General features: G+C 27.0%; 2 long non-coding RNA genes across 6 annotated transcripts; both read right to left on the reverse strand.

Moving 5' to 3' along the window:
- On the reverse strand, positions 1–1,395 carry LOC127256849 (uncharacterized). Its single transcript, XR_007839907.1, has 2 exons — positions 1,316–1,395; positions 1–537 (listed from the first exon to the last, which is right to left on the reverse strand). It is a non-coding gene; the product is annotated as an uncharacterized LOC127256849 (long non-coding RNA).
- A 14,879-nt stretch (positions 1,396–16,274) lies between these two features.
- On the reverse strand, positions 16,275–19,003 carry LOC127257355 (uncharacterized). Of its 5 annotated transcripts, none has more exons than XR_007839965.1 (7): positions 18,864–19,003; positions 18,487–18,516; positions 18,245–18,357; positions 18,073–18,162; positions 17,394–17,553; positions 17,227–17,324; positions 16,275–16,483 (listed from the first exon to the last, which is right to left on the reverse strand). It is a non-coding gene; the product is annotated as an uncharacterized LOC127257355 (long non-coding RNA). The 5 variants fall into 5 exon arrangements; XR_007839966.1 differs by having other exon boundaries at positions 16,275–16,511; XR_007839964.1 differs by having other exon boundaries at positions 16,275–17,141.
- Positions 19,004–19,349: the final 346 nt, after the last annotated feature.

Consider the following 19,349-nt stretch of genomic DNA (forward strand, 5'->3'; position numbering starts at 1 on the left):
TTAGTCCTTAAATAAATCATCAAATTAAAATGATATCTACTTAGTCATAATTGCAGCAACAATAATAATGCAAAGAAACAACATAATCGTCTACTTAGTCATTGCCACAATTCCAACAACAATAACGCTGATAACCCAAAGATACTTAATCCTATTGATAATTCTTTCAATATGTTTTTTGTTTGACTCTATTGCTTTAGCAATAATCTCCATTTCAGACCTCACCAAGGTAAATAGTACTTCATTGGCATTCGATTCGGGTTTCGAAATTTCTTCATCTTCTTTGTCAAAGCTACCAACCACACATTTGGACCGATCCTTTTCTTGTGCACTCAAGGGATCTAACCAACAAAAAAAGTCACATTGTCTGTTTTTACAATTGCAAAACAACTTACTTTCGGTGTCTTTCGTAGGGCCAACTACTTGAATTGCAACATATTTTTCACATTTACATATTGGATTTTTGTATCACAAATCCGATATTTCACCTATCATACTCCTTTTTCTATTTAACGAAGTCGTCGACATTAGCACCACCTGTACTTCACAACCAAGGTCAACCAATTAATTCAATAAAAGCGATTAACATTTGCGAACAAAAAAAACCCCACATAGAAGGGAGAAATCAACACATGTTCAATTCTAATCTTCGACAACATGAAATTTCGAAAACCATTACCCTTTACAAAACAACATAATTTTTTTTATTTACCCCATCCTTATGATGAATTCGACAAAACACAAACATAAACATGTTGAACATCCAAAACAATATTACTAAACTTTCACACCCAACCAAATCAAAGAACCATTACCAACGTGTTAACTAATATTGTAAAAAACAATTCAAAACCAAACATGTTTTTTTTACCCAGGCTCACAAACAGACCCATCCAGCGCCAACGTACCAATCGAATCCATCAACTCCCAAAATTGCTAAAATTTACTATCCAACGATCTCATATAATGTTCACTAATTTTGAAAATTTATTAAACAATACAAAACAATATTAATAACTTAATTAAATACAAATTCATTAACACCCAAACCACACCCAAACCTAGACGTAAACCCATTGGAAATCGATTACCCAAAATATTCACCCCCAACAAAAGCTCGTAACAGAAAAAATCATTCACAAAAACCATCCAACCTTTAGGCTCCAATAAACAAACACCCAAGACATCAGCACAAAAGAGAAAAACAGAAAAATAAATACAACAAAAATATAAGAAAGAGAGAGAAGTTAGAAAACAATAAAGGAGAAATAGACGTAAGAACGAATTGGTGGGGAAGAACGTGAACAATTCTTACCTATAAGAGAAAGTTCTTACTTGGAAGAGAAATTGCTCGAGTCGATTCACAGACCCAGGAAGTCTTATCTGCGATTGAATAAGAATGTAATGTGTATAGCTTTATCCTAAATTCTATTTTAAACGAGGGCATAAAAGTCCTTTTACATTGAAATTGGAAGTTCTATCACATTATACACGCAAAAGCAGCGCGTGTATCCAATGCTTTGTTAAATCCAGACGGAATGGGGATAATGTGCGTATTATTATATATCATAAAGGTTAATTATGCAAAAAACTAAATATAGGGTATTTCGTGCAAATTTTCTATAACACAGAAGTATGTATTGGAATTTACCCTATGATATACTCCCTCCGTCCACACACAAAGTAAACATTTGCTTTTGGCGTGGTGTTTAAGAAATAATAGTATTTTAATTCTAATGGGTAGTTAAAAGTAGTAAAATGACATTTTTGCCCTTGATTTTTGGTGTAAAAATAATGATGTAATGTAAAATAAGGGTATTTATGGAAAAAGTGAGGTATTTAATGAAATGTTTACTTTTGAAATTGAACGTCCCAAAATAGAAATATGTATATTTTCTAGCTAGACGGAGGGAGTATTTCATTTCATGATTCCTATTTATGATTTATATATTGCATAGTTATGATGTATTTGTCAGATTTAAATGATGGACTATGTTATATATATGTTTCACCATTATATTTATATGTATGACTGAGCGGCAACATCCTCTGAACATGTTCGTTTATTATTGGGGTCAACTTTACTGTTATTTTTGTTTTATTGCGTCAATAGTGAATGTATTATATATTTGATGATCACTTTTTGCCTTTTTGCATTTATTTTCGCACGACAAATATTTGTTTATGCGCGTATATACCATATGACTTGTACGCATTGTTGGAGCTTGAAAAATATGCATTTGTCCAATAATTTTCACCCGGAGAGTCAAATGATATAGACCATTATAAAATATGTTGTTTATTTTTAATGTATATGGTTTACAAAATATAGTACTACATGATGTCGCTCATGCCGAATATTGAGTAACTAAATCACTTACTTTCCTTTTTTTTTGCGTAGTATATGACGATAAATATTCTATATATTTTTTAAACATTTAAATAATAAAAAAAAATAATAGATATGATTTATATGAAAACTGTTTCAAGTCTCCATACTTTTAGGTGGTTGATCCTAAATTTAAGGGTAAATTAGTTTAATTCAATACTTTTAAATTGAGATAAAGTATATTGTTCTTTACCTTATTGGTTTCAAATATAATTTCATAGAGCAATCAATTAAATTATATTAGAAAACTTAAAATTTTTAAGTGGGTACTTATATAAATTCTACGTAACTATAATAAGATTTAAAACCGTCTCAAAAAAATAATATAAACTATTTTTTTTTTAATTTCAGGCTATATATCATTCATATAAATATTGGATTCGACAACTAAGATAAATTTATTATATCTAATTGTACTAATGGAAGTCTGCAAGTCTTCCATTGTTTCAGCCATTGATTAAATATTTCTTGTGTGCAACTATTGATACGTTGAATGACTAATACGATTATGATACATATATATTTAGAAAATGATGTTCAGAAGATAGAGATATGATGTAATAAAAATTCGTCAATATGTTACTTTCGCGATCGATAAAAAAAGTTACCCCACTCTGTAATTTCTAAAACATTATATTCGTCCACAGCACATTGGAACTTACCGGAATGCATATCATTTTGCTTAATCTTGTTCTACGCTCCAACTTCTCCACAATTTATTTTCTTCGATGGATGTCGGTGAAAGAAGATGGAGTTATCTTTTTTTTCTTTTTATGTAAACTGATTCAGATTATGAACACGACCAACATCTATCCATATTTATATTCCCCTGATTTATGCTAGAATAATGTATTAGACTTATTAATTATATGAATCAAATTACATATCTACCCCTACCTGCACTCTTATCTTTTGATTAAAATTTTCATCAAACGATTGTAATGTTTTTAGGATGGTTCTGAATACTGAATTAAGGAGCATACCTAGATTGGTAAATGCATAAAACATTTTCTTTTTATTTATTGTGTGAACCCCCTTCTGTTAATTTAAAATTTGCACAAAACACCCTCTTGTTGTCCAAAACTGATATTTAGTTCTAAATAAAAATCTAAATTACGTAAGTTTTATACAAATAAAATACGTAAAATATTTTTAAGAATTTTTTTAATTAAATAAATAAATAATTGATCAATTATTTATTTTTGTAATTTTTGTAAAAATCAGACAACAATTTGTCTCCTAAAAGTTATAAAATGAAGCATTAATCATTTTATTTATTTATTTATTTTATTCAAAAAATTATTTAAAATGTTTTATCTCTTTTATTTGTATAAAAGTTGAATTATTGAGTTCATATTTACAATAAAATATCAGTTTTAAATGAAAAGAGTGTTTTGTGTAAATTTTATATTATTGCAAGAAGATTTTATGTAATAAATAAAATACGGAATGTTTTATATATTTTTACGAAAACATAATAGATGTTATATAATTTACCCTAAAAATAATTATAAATTAAAATTAATATAATTAAATAACTTAATTAAAATTAAAAAATATAAATTAAAGTAAATAATCATAAATCCAAAAAAAATATTATGTAAATCAGATTAAATAGAACATGTTATATAAATTAAATAATAGAATAAAGTCACAAGTAAATAAAAATATCGTGAGGTGGCAAATCTAACTAAAGTGGCAATGAGAGAAATTTGATTCAATGAATGCAGTACAACTTCTCTTGACAACGACACGACGTCGTAATAGACCCGACCCGTATTAATGAGGTCAATGCGACACTGACTATACTATTATTGCCCCTTTTTTTTAAATTTGTTTTTTGTTATATAATAAATATTATATTTAATAAGTGTAATAGTAAATATATAGTGTGTATTATAGATATGTATCAATGCGTGTGTATATATATATGTGTGGATGCATGATGAATATATATGTATATATATATATGTTATATGCGGAGTAATGAAAGAAGAGAGAGAAATGTGAGGGTGGAAGGAATTTAGGAAGAACTATTTTTTTCTCTTTCATTTCTATAATTCGAGTACATATATATAGATTCTCACGTCCAATAGAAAACATCCACACCTCTCACACATAATCTTGATAAAGGAGTATGTGTATGCTACGTCGCATATATGTGTATATAACACTCCCCCTTGGATGTTTTATACAAAGAATGTGCCTCGTTAAAACCTTACTATGAAAAAACCCTGTGGGAAAAAATCATAGTGAAGGAAAAAAGAGTACATCATTCTTGTATTAATGCGCTCTCCCTGTTCTGGACTTTATTTGAAGTCTTTCATCCGACGCATTCCAATTCCTTGCACCAGTTTGTTGAATACTACAGTCGGTAGCGCTTTCGTAAATAAATCTGCAAAATTTTCAGACGATCGAATTTGTTGCACATCAATTTCACCACTTTTCTGAAGATCGTGAGTGAAAAAGAACTTTGGAGATATGTGCTTTGTCCGATCGCTTTTAATATATCCTCCATTTAATTGAGCTATACAAGCTGCATTATCTTCAAATAATATTGTAGGAGGTAGTTTATCATCGGTAATCAAGCCACAATTTTTCTGAATATGGTGAGTCATGGACCTCAACCAAACGCATTCACGACTGGCTTCGTGAATCGCTAAAACCTCAGCATGGTTTGAAAAAGTAGCTGTTATCGTCTGTTTGGCAGATCTCCAAGAGATCGCAGTTCCACCACAAGTAAACAAATAGCCAGTTTGAGATTTTGCTTTGTGTGGATCAGAAAAAAAACCAGCATCAGCATCAGCATAACCAATTAATTTATTTTAAGATTCACTCGAATAAAATAAACCAAGGTCATGAGTCCCCTGGAGGTAACGAAAAATGTGCTTGATACCATTCCAATGGCGCTTTGTGGGGGATGCGCTAAACCTGGCCAGTAGATTTACTGGAAAAGATATATCTGGCCTGGTACAATATGCGAGGTACATTAATGCCCAATAGCGCTGAGATATGGTACCTCGGGGCCAAGTATTTCTTCATTTTCTTCTCTTGGCCTAAATGGATCTTTATTGGGATCAAGGGATCTGACCACCATTGGTGCACTCAGAGAGTGAGATTTATCCATGTAAAATTGTTTTAATACCTTTTGGGTATATGTGGATTGATGGATAAATATCCCATTATTAACATGGTCCACTTGTAATCCCAGACAATATTTTGTCTTTCCAAAATCTTTGATCTCAAATTCTTTCTTTAGATATTCAACTGCAATTTGGATCTCTTCAGGAGTTCCAATTAAATTGAGATCATCAACATATATAGCAATAATGACAAAATTTGATCCATTGTTCTTTATAAAGACACATGGGCATATTGGATCATTAGTATAACCTTCTTTTATTAAACATTCGCTCAGATGGTTATACCACATTCACCCCGATTGTTTAAGTCCATACAATGATTTTTCCAATTTGATGGAATATGATTCCCTTGGGTTTAATTTGTATGCTTCGGGCATGTTGAATCCCTCAGGAACTTTCATATAAATATCAGCATCCAAGAAGCCATAAAGATATGCAGTAACTACGTCCAAAAGGCGCATATCGAGTTTTTCTCGCACTGCTAGGCTCACAAGGTATCTAAACGTTATTCCATCAACAACTGGAGAGTACGTTTCATCAAAATCTACTCCAGGCCTTTGTGAGAATCCCTGAGCTACAAGACGGGCTTTATATCTCACAATTTCGTTATGCTCATTTCTTTTTCGTACAAACACCCATTTGTATCCAACTGGTTTTATACCATCTGGTGTTTGAACAATTGGTCCGAAGACCTCTCTTTTGTTTAATGAATCAAGCTCTGATTGAATCGCATGCTCCCATTTTGGCCAGTCATTTCTTTGCCGACATTTATGAAAAGATTTTGGCTCTGGATCCTCATTATCTTCCATTATATCAAGTGCTAAACTGTATGCGAAGGCATTATCAATAACTGCCTCTTTACGGTTCCAACATTTTCTTGAAGTAACATAGTTAATTGAGTTTTCAATAATCTCATCATATTCTTCAAGATCGTGCTCTTCTGGAGCAATTATTTCAGGGTTGACTTCCTCGTTAGATTGAGGTTTATCAATGTCATTCTTGATATTTTCATGATTTTCATCATTAATTCCTCTTTTCTTTCGAGGGTGTTTATCTTTGGAACCGAGTGGTCTCCCACGCGTGTCGTTGATTCATTAGCACTTCCAATTTGTCCATCAGGGACAATTATTTTAGCCGGAGCATTAGCAGCTTGGATATATGATCGAGTGACTTTGCTCGAGTCATTGAATGCATCCGGTAACTGATTTGTAATGTTTTGCAAATGTATAATGCGTTGAACTTCTAGTTCACACTGCTTTGTACGAGGATCATAAAAATTCAATGGAATTTTCCAATTATCCCTTTTCGGTTCGTTTTTGTCTCCCCCTAATGTCGGAGAATATGATTCGTCAAAATAACAATCTACAAATCTTGCAGTGAATGAATCGTCCGTCATAGGTTCAAGATATTTTATAATTGACGGCGATTCATGTCCGACATAAATGCCCAATCTACGTTGAGGACCCATTTTTGTACGTTTGGGGGGGGGGGGGGGTGGAATAGGAACATAAACAACACACCCAAAAATACGTAGACGAGATATATTTGGTTCGTGACCAAATACTAACTGCATTAGGGAATAACTATGATAGCTTGTTGGCCTCATTCTTATAAGTGTTCCTGCATGTAAGATTGCATGCCCCCAAGCTGAAACGGGCAACATAGACCTCATCAGTAATGGTCTAGAAATCAATTGCAATATTTTAATAAGTGATTCTGCCAAGCCATTTTGTGTATGAACATGAGCAACTGGATGCTCTACATTAATTCCAATCGACATGCAATAATCATCAAATGCATTCGATGTATATTCACCAGCATTATCTAGACGTATAGTCTTAATTGGATTATCGGGGAATTGTGCCCGTAATTTAATAATTTTGGCAAGCAATCTCGCAAATGCCACATTGCGAGTAGATAATAAACATACATGTGACCATCTGGTAGATGCATCAATAAGCACCATAAAATATTTAAATGGCCCACACGGTGGGTCTATTGGTCCGCATATATCCCCGTGTATTCTTTCCAAAAATGTAGGTGATTCAATACCTACTTTAGCTGGCGATGGCCTGGTTATCAATTTTCCCTGAGTGCAGGCAACACATGTTAACTCATTTGAGTTTAAAACTTTTTGATCTTTTAATGAATGGCCATGCGAATTCTCAATTATTCGCCTCATCATTATACTGTCAGGATGCCCAAGGCGATCATGCCATATTTGAAAATCGGTAGTCTTTTCATCTACCGTGAAGTGTGTTTCAACAATACCTAATCTGGCATAATATAAGCCAGTAGAGAGTGAGGGTAATCTTTCAATGATGCATTTCCTTTTATCAATGATATTGGTGATCAATAAAAATTCACCATCGGTATCACTCATAGTTTCAATGTGATAACCATTTTTTCGGATGTCATGAAAGCTCAGTAAATTTCTTCGAGCTTTAGTGGCCAACAGTGCATACTGTATCACAATTTTTGTCCCCGCAGGGAGAAATATAATAGCTCCTCCAGAGCCTTCAATTAATTTTGCACTGCCACTTATTGTATTGACATTCATTCTTTCCCTTTTCAAATGGGAGAAATATTTTTCGTGTTTCAATATGGTATGTGTCGTTGCACTGTCAATGAAACACATATTTGCATTATTTTAATTGGCATCCATTTAACCAAAAATAAAATAGGCAAGAGCCCTCGTGCTGATAACGTGTTATATAATAAATATTATATTTGGTAAGTATAATAGTAAATATATAGTGTGTATTATAGATATGTATCAATGCGTGTATATATATATGTGGATGCATGATGAATATATATGTATATATATGTTATATGCAGAGTAATGAAAGAAGAGAGAGAAATGTGAGGGTGGAAGAAATTTAGGAAGAATTTTTTTTTTCTCTTTTATTTCTATAATTCGAGTACATATATATAGATTCTCACGTCCAATAGAAAACATCCACACCTCTCACACATAATATTGATAAAGCAGTATGTGTATGCTACGTCGCATATATGTGTATATAACATTTTCTAAATTTGTCGGCATGACTTGTGATGTATAGGATTTTGATTACTAATTTTTTTGTTATTTTGTTTTATTGTTATGGTAAAAAATAATACTTCTTCCGTCCCATATCTATATATATCTATTTGTTTTTTATACGGAATTTTAGAAATATTAGTATTATATTAAGATAAAGTAAAAATAAATGTAAAAAAAGACTAAATTAATCCTATTGTATGATATAGGGGTAATGATATTTGTGTAATATATTGTAAATTAGAAGAGTATTTGTTATGTTAGATAGATAGTATAATTACTAAAAAATGAAATGGATACTTTGTTATGGGACAGACCAAAATGAAAAAATAGATAGATTGTTAATGGACGAAAGGAGTAATAAATAATACTCTCTCCCTCTATAAACTAATGTCCTACTTTTCTATTTGGGACGTACAACAACTATTGTCGTATTCTTTTTTCTTTAAATACAAATTTTATATTTTTACCATTCATTTATTTATTATTTTAGAATTAAAGATAAATTTGTCAATTTATAATAATAATAAAAAAAAACAATAGCCAAAAAAATCGTGCAACGGAGAAAGCATAATTTTTTATTGAATAAAAAAATAATATTTAAAAAGACAAATAAAGATAAAACAATAAAGGTAATTTTAAAAGACATAAGAAGTATTAATTATTCCTTGCTTCCAATATCTACTGTTCCTCATTGAACGAGTAATTTACTACAATATCTTCCTATGTTGTTTCTTTATACAGATTACTTAAACTCGTCTTACCATTTTTTATTTTCGTTCATTTCAAAACAAAATTATCATTTTCTAATTTAGTAATTATACTATCTACTTAACATAATAAAAAATACATTTTCAATTTACAATATATTACACAAATATCATTATTTTTATATTACACTGTACTAATAGGAGTATTTTTGTCTTTTTTATTTAAAATCCAATATAATACTAATATTCAAAAATTTATGTGCAAAAAGTAAATGCCACCCTTCTAACGGGGGACGGAGGGGGGATAATATTTTTAAGAAAACTATTAGAAAATTTATTTTTTCCGTTTCATTATAAAATACTTTTTTGAAGTTTTGTAATAATTTAAAAAATAATAATATTTTATAAGTCATTGAAAATGTGTAAGAAATTTTAATATTTTGTCATTTGATTTTATGTATAAATTAATTATATCTGTAATGATATATTTATAATTTATATAAAAATTAAACGATAAATTTGATATTAATGCATATTTATTTTTAATTTACTAAAATAAAAAATATTTTTAAATGAACAACAAAACATATTAAAATAAATATTTTGAATTAAAACCGAAAAGTATATATAAAAAAAAATCAAAATTGCAATAACAATGAAATTAGGCACTTCAATTGGTAAATTTGATTTTATTATTGTAATATTCAAACAATTATTATTATTTTCTTCATTCGCCTAGGATATTATGATTTTTATCACGTAAATAAAAATTATTTTATCTTCAAAGGCAATTTAAATTTGTAGAGAAACCCAGCGTCTAACATTAAAAAATATTATTTTTATTTTTATTAAATAAATTATGAAATAAATAAAAATAATAAACATATTAAAAATATTGGTATCATTTTATAGAGATTAAAAATTTATAAAATATAAAAATAATATAATCTCTACAAAACGATACCACTATTTTATTCAATAATATTTTGATTAAATATAATTAACTAATCATAACAATTTAATTGTTAGTCATCTTTTAATTTATTTAATAAAAAAATAATTAGAAAACATATAATTGAATTTTTAATAAATTTAAAAATAATATAAATAATAACATTGATAAAATTTTATCTTTTATTTATCTCGATGACAAAATATATTTTATATATTTACAAAAATTGTCATTTTTGTACTCCGACTGCGCATCTCCGCTATAGAATAGTTGTCATGTGAACATAACGCGCGGCTGGAGGATAGAAATAACGACTTTCATAAATGTGTATGATATATTTTTTCAATAAAATAAATAAATTATAAAAATAATAATTTTGTATATATAGACGATGCGTTTTCGCAATTTTCTTTGTAATACATTTGAGTTCTCATCTATAGCTCTAATGAACTTTTTAGGAAAATTTAGAATGAGATGAAGCTTCTTCCAAGGAATTTCATTACATAGTGCAGTGCAGTTATTTATGTAACTAGTGGGGTGTTGTGCAATGCACGGCGTGATTATCAATTTTATTAAATTAAATTAATTATTGTTATTAAAATTTTTCTCCGTCTCATATTATTTGTCCATTATTTTTATTTTGGTATTTCCTATCTAATTTATCATTTTTTTAAAAAAAATATTTTTATAAAATTTAATTATATTTTAAAATTTATAATTTATAATTTTTTTATATTTTGATTTATAACTATTTTTACTAATATATTTCTTAATTAATTACTAATTAAACAATATCTAAAATTTTGTTCTCAGTGAAGGTGAACAAATTGGCTGGACAGTGGGAGTAAAACTTAATAAATTTTATCACAAATATAAATTCTAATAATAGTAATAATAAATCTAGATATGTATGATAGCATTCCACATATATAAATATTATGTTTATTTATTTATTTTGGTATATGTATAAAAAATCTTAAATAAAAAATAAGATTCAAAATTAATTGATGTTAAAAATAAGATTCAAAATTCAAATAAATAATTTGGATATATATTATTCTTTTGCAATTAAGTTATACTAATAAAAAATAAATTATTTATATTTGAAGTTAATAGCTTGTAGTGGTAATCTATCGAAATTCGATTGCATATAAATTTTAATTTTTTTTTACAATTTATATTCACAATAAAAAACATAGTTTGACAATAATGCTTTTATTTATTTATTTTTCCATCTAAATTGTTAATTAAGTGATAAAAATAAGTAACAAAATGTCAAAATTATGGAGTATCTGTTTATTTTATTTTCAATAATCTATTTTTATTGTTCTTTAAAAATGACGTATACTCCTCTTATTGGTTTGAAAGCTAAAAATTGTATAATTGATCCAAATACAAAATATCAAATTCTTTTACAAAGTGTAACTTTATTACATTTAACAAATATCAGAAAATTTGTTTTTATTTACACCGATATATCAAATTAAAATATTGTAACAATTTCGATAAAAAAAAATATGGTGATAAAATAATATATACATACAAAAATATTAAAAAAAAAACTATTTCTTTCGTCCCATATATAATATCACACATTTCATTTATTTTCGTCCCACATCTCATAAATTCTCAGATCTACACTTATTTAACATTTATATAATATAGTATTATTTTTTTCATTTAAAAATATCACTTTTATTTTATTTATATCAAATTCAATAATTATTTTAATTTAAAATTTGCCACAAAAGAATATCAAACAAATAATATATAATATAATACTCTATTTGTCCGCCAAAATTATGTGACCGTTCATTTTTTTTGTTGTCCGCTAAACTTATATACAATTCCTTAATAATAAATAATTTTATACATCTACAATTTTATTACCCTTATTTTAACAAATAATAACTAAATTGTCTTTTTTTAAGAAAAAAAATTATTCAACTATTTTTTATAAAATATTTTAATAAATTTATCATAATACTATCACTTTATTTTTTACATACTTCACTTTAATATTAAAATTTCATTTAGTCTCAATGCCTAAACAAACTATCATTTATATAGGACGAAATAAATATAATACATACGTAACAATAAAAATTACATTTTAAAAAATAATTTTTTTTTTTTTCTTTTATGTGAATCCCACCACTTCGTCTTCATCTTAAGTCTCACGTAGCATTAAAGGGAAATGTCATGAAATAATTAGAATGAAAAAGAATATGAAATGTCATGAAATAATTAGAATGAAAAAGAATATGAGATTCACGTAGAGCTTTTTTTGAATAATAGACAAATAAAATAATTTAAATGAAAAATAAACCCACACCACACACACAAAAAAAAAAAAAAATCAAAAATGGATCCTACAACAAAAAATTAAATAGTATAAATAATACATTTTTATTTTATCTATTCTATAACAAACAATTTTTTTTTTTATATTTAGTAAAATTTACCGATTTAAAATATATTTAATAAATATAAATCTATTTAATTGGTTTTATAACATGTAACATCTTATATCACGTAGGATCACTCAAAATTCTTTATTTCTATTTTTCTTATCAATAAGTAAATATTTTTATTTATATTTAAAACCCTTTATCTTTAATAAAATTTAGTTTTTATTAATCATTTCTATTTATTTATTTATTTATTTATTTATTTATTTATATTATATAAAATTTTATTATAAAATGATATATATTGTATAATATTTTTCTATTGAGTTATCATTTTTAAAATTTAAATACATATTCTATATTTCTAATCATATTTAATTTCTATTTTAAAATTACTAATAATATTTTATATATAAAAAATAATAATAACACTTTCGTGTCTCATTTACAGTGTCAATTTTTCATTTTTGTTTGTCTCATTTACTCTGTCATTTTTATTTTTTGAAAAAAAAAATTATACACTTTAATCTCATATTAAATTTTATATTATATAAATTTTTAATTTTAATTAAACTAAATAGTTATTTTAAACTTAATTTAATTTTTTTTTATTATATGATAATTATTTTCACTAATACTTTCTTATTTACTAATTATATATTTAATAAATTCTCATGTCTACAGTAAATGAGACACTGTAGCCGAGACTGAGGGAGTATTATAACTTACTATTATTAATTAATTAAATATAATCACATTAGAAAAAATAAAATTTAATTATATATTATTATTAAACAGTGGAACCCAATATAATTAAAAATTAAAAAAAAAATATTAAAATGATCAATGAAGAAAAATCAAATAAAATAAAATAAAATTTAATTATATATTATTACATGTGGGCTCTACATTAAAAAAAAAAAAAAAAAAAAAAAAAACAAACTCAAACTGCACCACTTGGTGAAACAACATCGTCTCCAAATATATAGCACTAGTGTATAGCCGTGCTATGCACGGATGAATGATAAATTATTTTTTATGATATTTTATATGTACATTACTATTTGTAAAAGTGCAACAATAAATTTATTTTTTTATATATTTATTTTACACAATATTATATATCCTATTAAGTATATATATATATAGTTATTAAGGTTTTTTTTCACTAATTTATTTTTGAGTCTCATATTCATAAGTATTATAATATATATATATATTAAGACAATATATAATATATAAATTCTATTCACCTTGAAAAAAAAAGTAAATAATGTAATACAAAGTATTATTTTTATATTACCAACGTCATTATCTATATTTAATATAAAAATACATTCATCTAAAAGTATAATTAAAATGAATACATTGTAAATATTATTGTAGTTACTAAAAAAATAAAAAATTATATACTTATTTTTGTTTGTATTTTACATTATATACACTAATATATATTTTGAAGAATAATTAACATAATTATTAAATACTCCATTCATCCCTTACGTAACTATTTATTTGCTTTTTGCATAAAGTATATTTGTATTATATTGATATTTAGTAGAAATAAAGTAAAAATAACTACAATAACCTTATTAGTATTGTATAATATAAATATAATGACATTTGTGTAATATATTGTAAATTGTAAAAGTATTTGTAATATTACGTTGATAGTACAGTTACGAAAAAAAATAAAATGAATACTTTAATATAAAATGGATCAAAATGAAAAAATTAATAATTTGTGGAGAGACCGAGAGAATAGTTATTATCATTAGAAAAAATAATTAATATAAATATTATTGAATGTTAAAGTATACAATAATAATTGATAAATATATACATAATATTCTTTCTATCCTACATAAAATGTCTATTTTTTATATTTTTATTCTTTTATATATAATTATATTTATTATACAATAATTATTTTTACTAATATAATTTTTTAATTATTTACTAAATATATTTTACTTAAATTTATATTTACGATAATATAAATAATTTAATCGAAATAAAAAAAGCAATTAATTAGATTGTTACAATATAAAAATAATTCAAATAATAAAGTAAATAATATTACATTATTATTATTTCTTCACACTCTCAACAGTTCACCTGCTGTTCTCTGTTCTCTTTTATTTTATTATTATTTAATTTAAATGAGACCCACAATAATATTTTTTTTTAAAACAAATAGAAAAAATTCTATATTTCTCCACGGTTTATTTTATTATTATTCAATTAAGTGGGACACACAAGAAAAAAATAAAAATCTTCTGTACCGGTTGCGGAGTTTGACCTCATGATTACAAGTCTAATTCCTGTACCACCGGGTCATCCCTTACGGACAATGGGTGGAAACGAGTGAATAATGTCAAAGTGTATTCTTGGGAATACATCTTTATAGAATAAGACATTTTACATGTAATGATGAAGTTTTAATTTCTTGGAGGCCATGGCATCCATCAAATCAAGTGCTTTAAATACTCATCCTCTACTACTACTAGTGTTGTTTTTTTGGTTAGCAAACATGTGATAATTGTCACTATCTTAAACAAGCAAGAATTTCTTTAAGCTTTTGTCCATCTCATGATTTGACTTGTATTGTTTGGAATGATTGATTACCTATGGATATATTATACAAGTCGTGCATTGTGTAAAGTCATAATAGAGGTGGAGGAAGAACATATGTAAAAATATTTTTTATCTCTACAAATAACTATGATATATAATGTATCTAAAAATAAGATAATAAAAGTTCTTATTTCTATTATATATGTAGCATTTATTCTTTTGTGATTTCAAATTGATATCATTACTCATTCGGTATGATTTTCAATAAATATATATTATTTTCTCTTATAAAATATTATATTAAAATACTAAATAAAATTTCAAATCGACATTCTATTTTAAATAAATTTTAAATAACAAAAACAAAATTATCATTATTTTTAAAAGTGTGCAATATTTTGAAAAACTCTATAACCAAATCTCCAAGCTTCACTTAACCATATTCACTTTAAAAGTTCTATAATCTTTTATGTATCATGTATATGTAAAATATTGTGAGTAAATGATCATTATCTTCTCTTTTCATTTTTTCATCATCGCATCTTTCTTTCAATAATTTGTATATATATATATATACATACTAGTTCTCTTTCACGGGTTACACCCCTTAGGTACTTTGTATATATATATCTTTTGAATTCTTTTACATAAATGAATTATCGAATATTTTTAATTGAAAAAACGAAAAAAAAACAAATAGTTCATACATATATGTAGTATATACTGCAAATGAAAAAACTTTGCTATTATATTATTAAATCTGAAAATATATATATATATATATATATATATAAAGAATCTTAACAGAATATTCTAATTGTTTGAATGACAATCAACATTTTGATCACAATCAACTTGTCCCAGAACAGAACATGTGTTTGAATTTTAATTTTGATTTACACTTGATTAAATATGATATTTTTATTAAATAAAATATTTTTATTAAATAAAATAATATATTTTTATAAAAATATTTTATAAAATACAAACAAGGAAAGAGCTAAGAAACAACTTCTTATTAAACCAGAAAGCACAACAATTGGAAACCATGCAGATCTATTAAAAAAAAAAAAAGGAACATTTTACGTTCAACATGCATCACCTGAAAATACCTTTCGACCTAAAAAAAGCGACGGAGAAATGCAGAACTTAATTCAACAAGGACATGTTTTTCTGTTTTTTTAAGTCTTCTTGCGTCATATGAACTCTCATTTCCCTCAAGGCGAATATTTCGACTTCACTGCAAACAGAGCCTCTGGAATCATAGCTTCGTACTTTATTTTCTTTCGTTGAAAGGTCGTGGGAAAAATATGAATAAAAAGTTACACTATGAAAAACTGTCTGTTTACTTGTAAGATTTTAGAATTGATTTTACTATTCTAATTTTTTTTTTCCTCCAAAAATATCAAATCAAACACTCAATTTTTATTTATTTTATTACACAAAAATCTAATTTTACATTCAAAATATCACATCAAACAATTATTTCAATTCAAAATTTTACTATTCAAAATCAAAACCTGACAAGTAAACACACCATGTAATTTTTCTAAGAAAATATCAAATGGCAGACCTATTTTTTTAACATTTTTTTTATTATTAAGAGTTTTCAAACCTTTCAAAACTTGTATATAAGTAGAGCCCTTTAGTGTTTTGACTAAATAAAACAATTTTCGACAAAAAAGTGTCTATAATAGTAACACTATATGAAAATTAGGAGCGTAACAAACATTTTAAATTTAATCAAAAGAAGTTATTATATATGTTGGACTGGACACTCCATTCATTTTTTCATAAATTTTTTTCGGATCGATCCCTCTCATCAAATTCATTTTCTCATAAATTTTTTTCGGATCGATCTCTCTCATCAAATTCATTTTCCTCGAGTGGATCTTCAAGATACCGAACCGAGACTGAAATAATTTTGAATAATTAGCTATGATGAAAATCGGTTTGGCAGTGTACTATATATATGGTTATGCACAATTAGAAGAATACCTCTTCGTTAGGATTTGGAAACTCTGATGTTTCGATCAATTCTTCCCGATCTAAGCAGCTTGGTCCAGAATGTTGATCCGATTTGTAGTCATTACTACCTATATAGGATAGTTGTGGATAAAATTTTATAATAAGAATGAAGGCTGGCTAGTAGTTGCGGCACATACTTTTATCTTATTCGATGCCTCAAAACCATCTAGTTGATTGAGAAGCTCCAGCATTATTCGCGGAACTTCACTATCTCTGTTTCCGCTGCCAGCTCTATACGAGCGGATCCAATGCTATCAATTTCATCAATGAAGATAATATATGGCGAATGCTTGCTCTCTGTCAAAATAACATCAGTAAGAAAGTGTGCTTCCAAACGAAAGAATCCAAATCCAAGTGTGTTCAACTTTAAATTCTTACTGACGGAAACAAGAGGACTTAAAATGCACAAAATTATTATTGTAGAATTCGGAAAGTAGCAAAATGAATTCTGACATGCTCTTTTAAGTGTATTATCTCCATCTCATCTCCTGGAATGAAAGGTTGTTGTTTCAGTGCAGCAAAAATAACATGTGTTACCCCTGCAGCAATAATCTTTGACCGTAGATAATGTTCACATAGTAGTAGATTTCTATTCCATTTTACTACTTCTCAAAGAATGAAAAGTTTTTCCTTGCAAGAGTACCCAGGCTTGTTATAACAAGTTTACCACACCAAACAATTAAACCAGTCTTATTATTAGGTTCTTTTGGTCAGGTTCAGTAGCAACTTTTAATGTGTTTCCTAAATCTTTCTTGCTAAATGGCCTATCAAATAAAGTTTTCTTACTTTACAAAAAATGGACAGTCATAGACAAACCTCAAAAATAGAAGAATCCAAATCCCCAGGGTTCTGAGTGTCACCTTGCTACTCCCAGCAAGTTCATAAGGATGCGTTGAGAATGACACCCTGAATTCAGAGAATATGAACTAAGATTTGAACACCAAACAATAAGCAACACAACCGATTTAGATGTGACAAAGACGAACACCTGTAATTTTTTATCCTCTTGTTCACCAAAAAGAGCAGCAGCTTTCTCAGGATTCCTCAATAAAAGCCTTGATTTAATGTTCCGATTAAGCAGTGATGCTACAATCAATTCCCCTGATAAAAAACTGCAGTGATTTATATATATGTGACAAAAATGGCAATTACAAAATACAGATGTAGATGTATGTGCCCTAGGAACAAAGCTTGGAAATCATGAGTGGCACCAAAAAAGTTATGGTAGACCTTTTGGATCATCCTAGCAAGTCGCTCAACCTGAAAATATGAGGATTATCCATATAAGCAACCAAATTAGAGTTTAAGCAACAAAGTCAATAACATACCCATCATTTTCGAGAATTTTTGATAAAAAAAAAAATTATTGATTCTCCAAGAACCAGTTTAATACCCAGAACTAACAAACAATGAATCCAACTACATTTGGTTTCAGAAATCCTTAAGAGAAAATTTAGGTTTCGGACCACTTTTGCACCAACCACACACTCGATTCGAAATAAAAAGCCAGTGATTGCAAAAAGCCTAACGATTAAACAAAAAACACACAAAGTATTCCTCCCAAAGATGAAAATGCATCATTAGAGGACTTAGTTTTGGGAAGAAACCTTCATCAACGAGCGCACGAGAAGAGGAAGACCAGAATCGGCGGCAGCAATGGTGAACCATGATTGATCTGGAGGTGGCGCCTGCGACGAGATGAATGGCTGCTGCAGAAGTGGAAGCGGGGACTGCACAAGCTGTTTGTTTGTCGGTTTTAATTTTTGAATTTGGATTTTTAATAGTAAGAGGTAGTTGAATAGGTATTTTTATGTGATATAAATAAAATAAATTTATAATATAAAATAATTAAAAAAAATTTATTATTTGATGTGATATTTTTAATGAAAAAAATTTTAAATAATAAAAATATATTGTAAAATTTAAAAAAAAAAAAAAAAAACACAACCAAGAATGTGTTTGTTGTAGATTTGGTAGATTAATTAATTATTTGAATATTTTACATAATATTTTAAATATAAAATTAAAAAATAATTTTATATTTTTGAAAAAAAAATGATTAATAATAAAAATCTAGCAAAAAAAAAAATTGC

This window comes from Andrographis paniculata, unplaced genomic scaffold (assembly GCF_009805555.1).
Source record: "Andrographis paniculata isolate CXL003 unplaced genomic scaffold, ASM980555v1 Contig57END, whole genome shotgun sequence".
NCBI lineage: Eukaryota > Viridiplantae > Streptophyta > Magnoliopsida > Lamiales > Acanthaceae > Andrographis > Andrographis paniculata.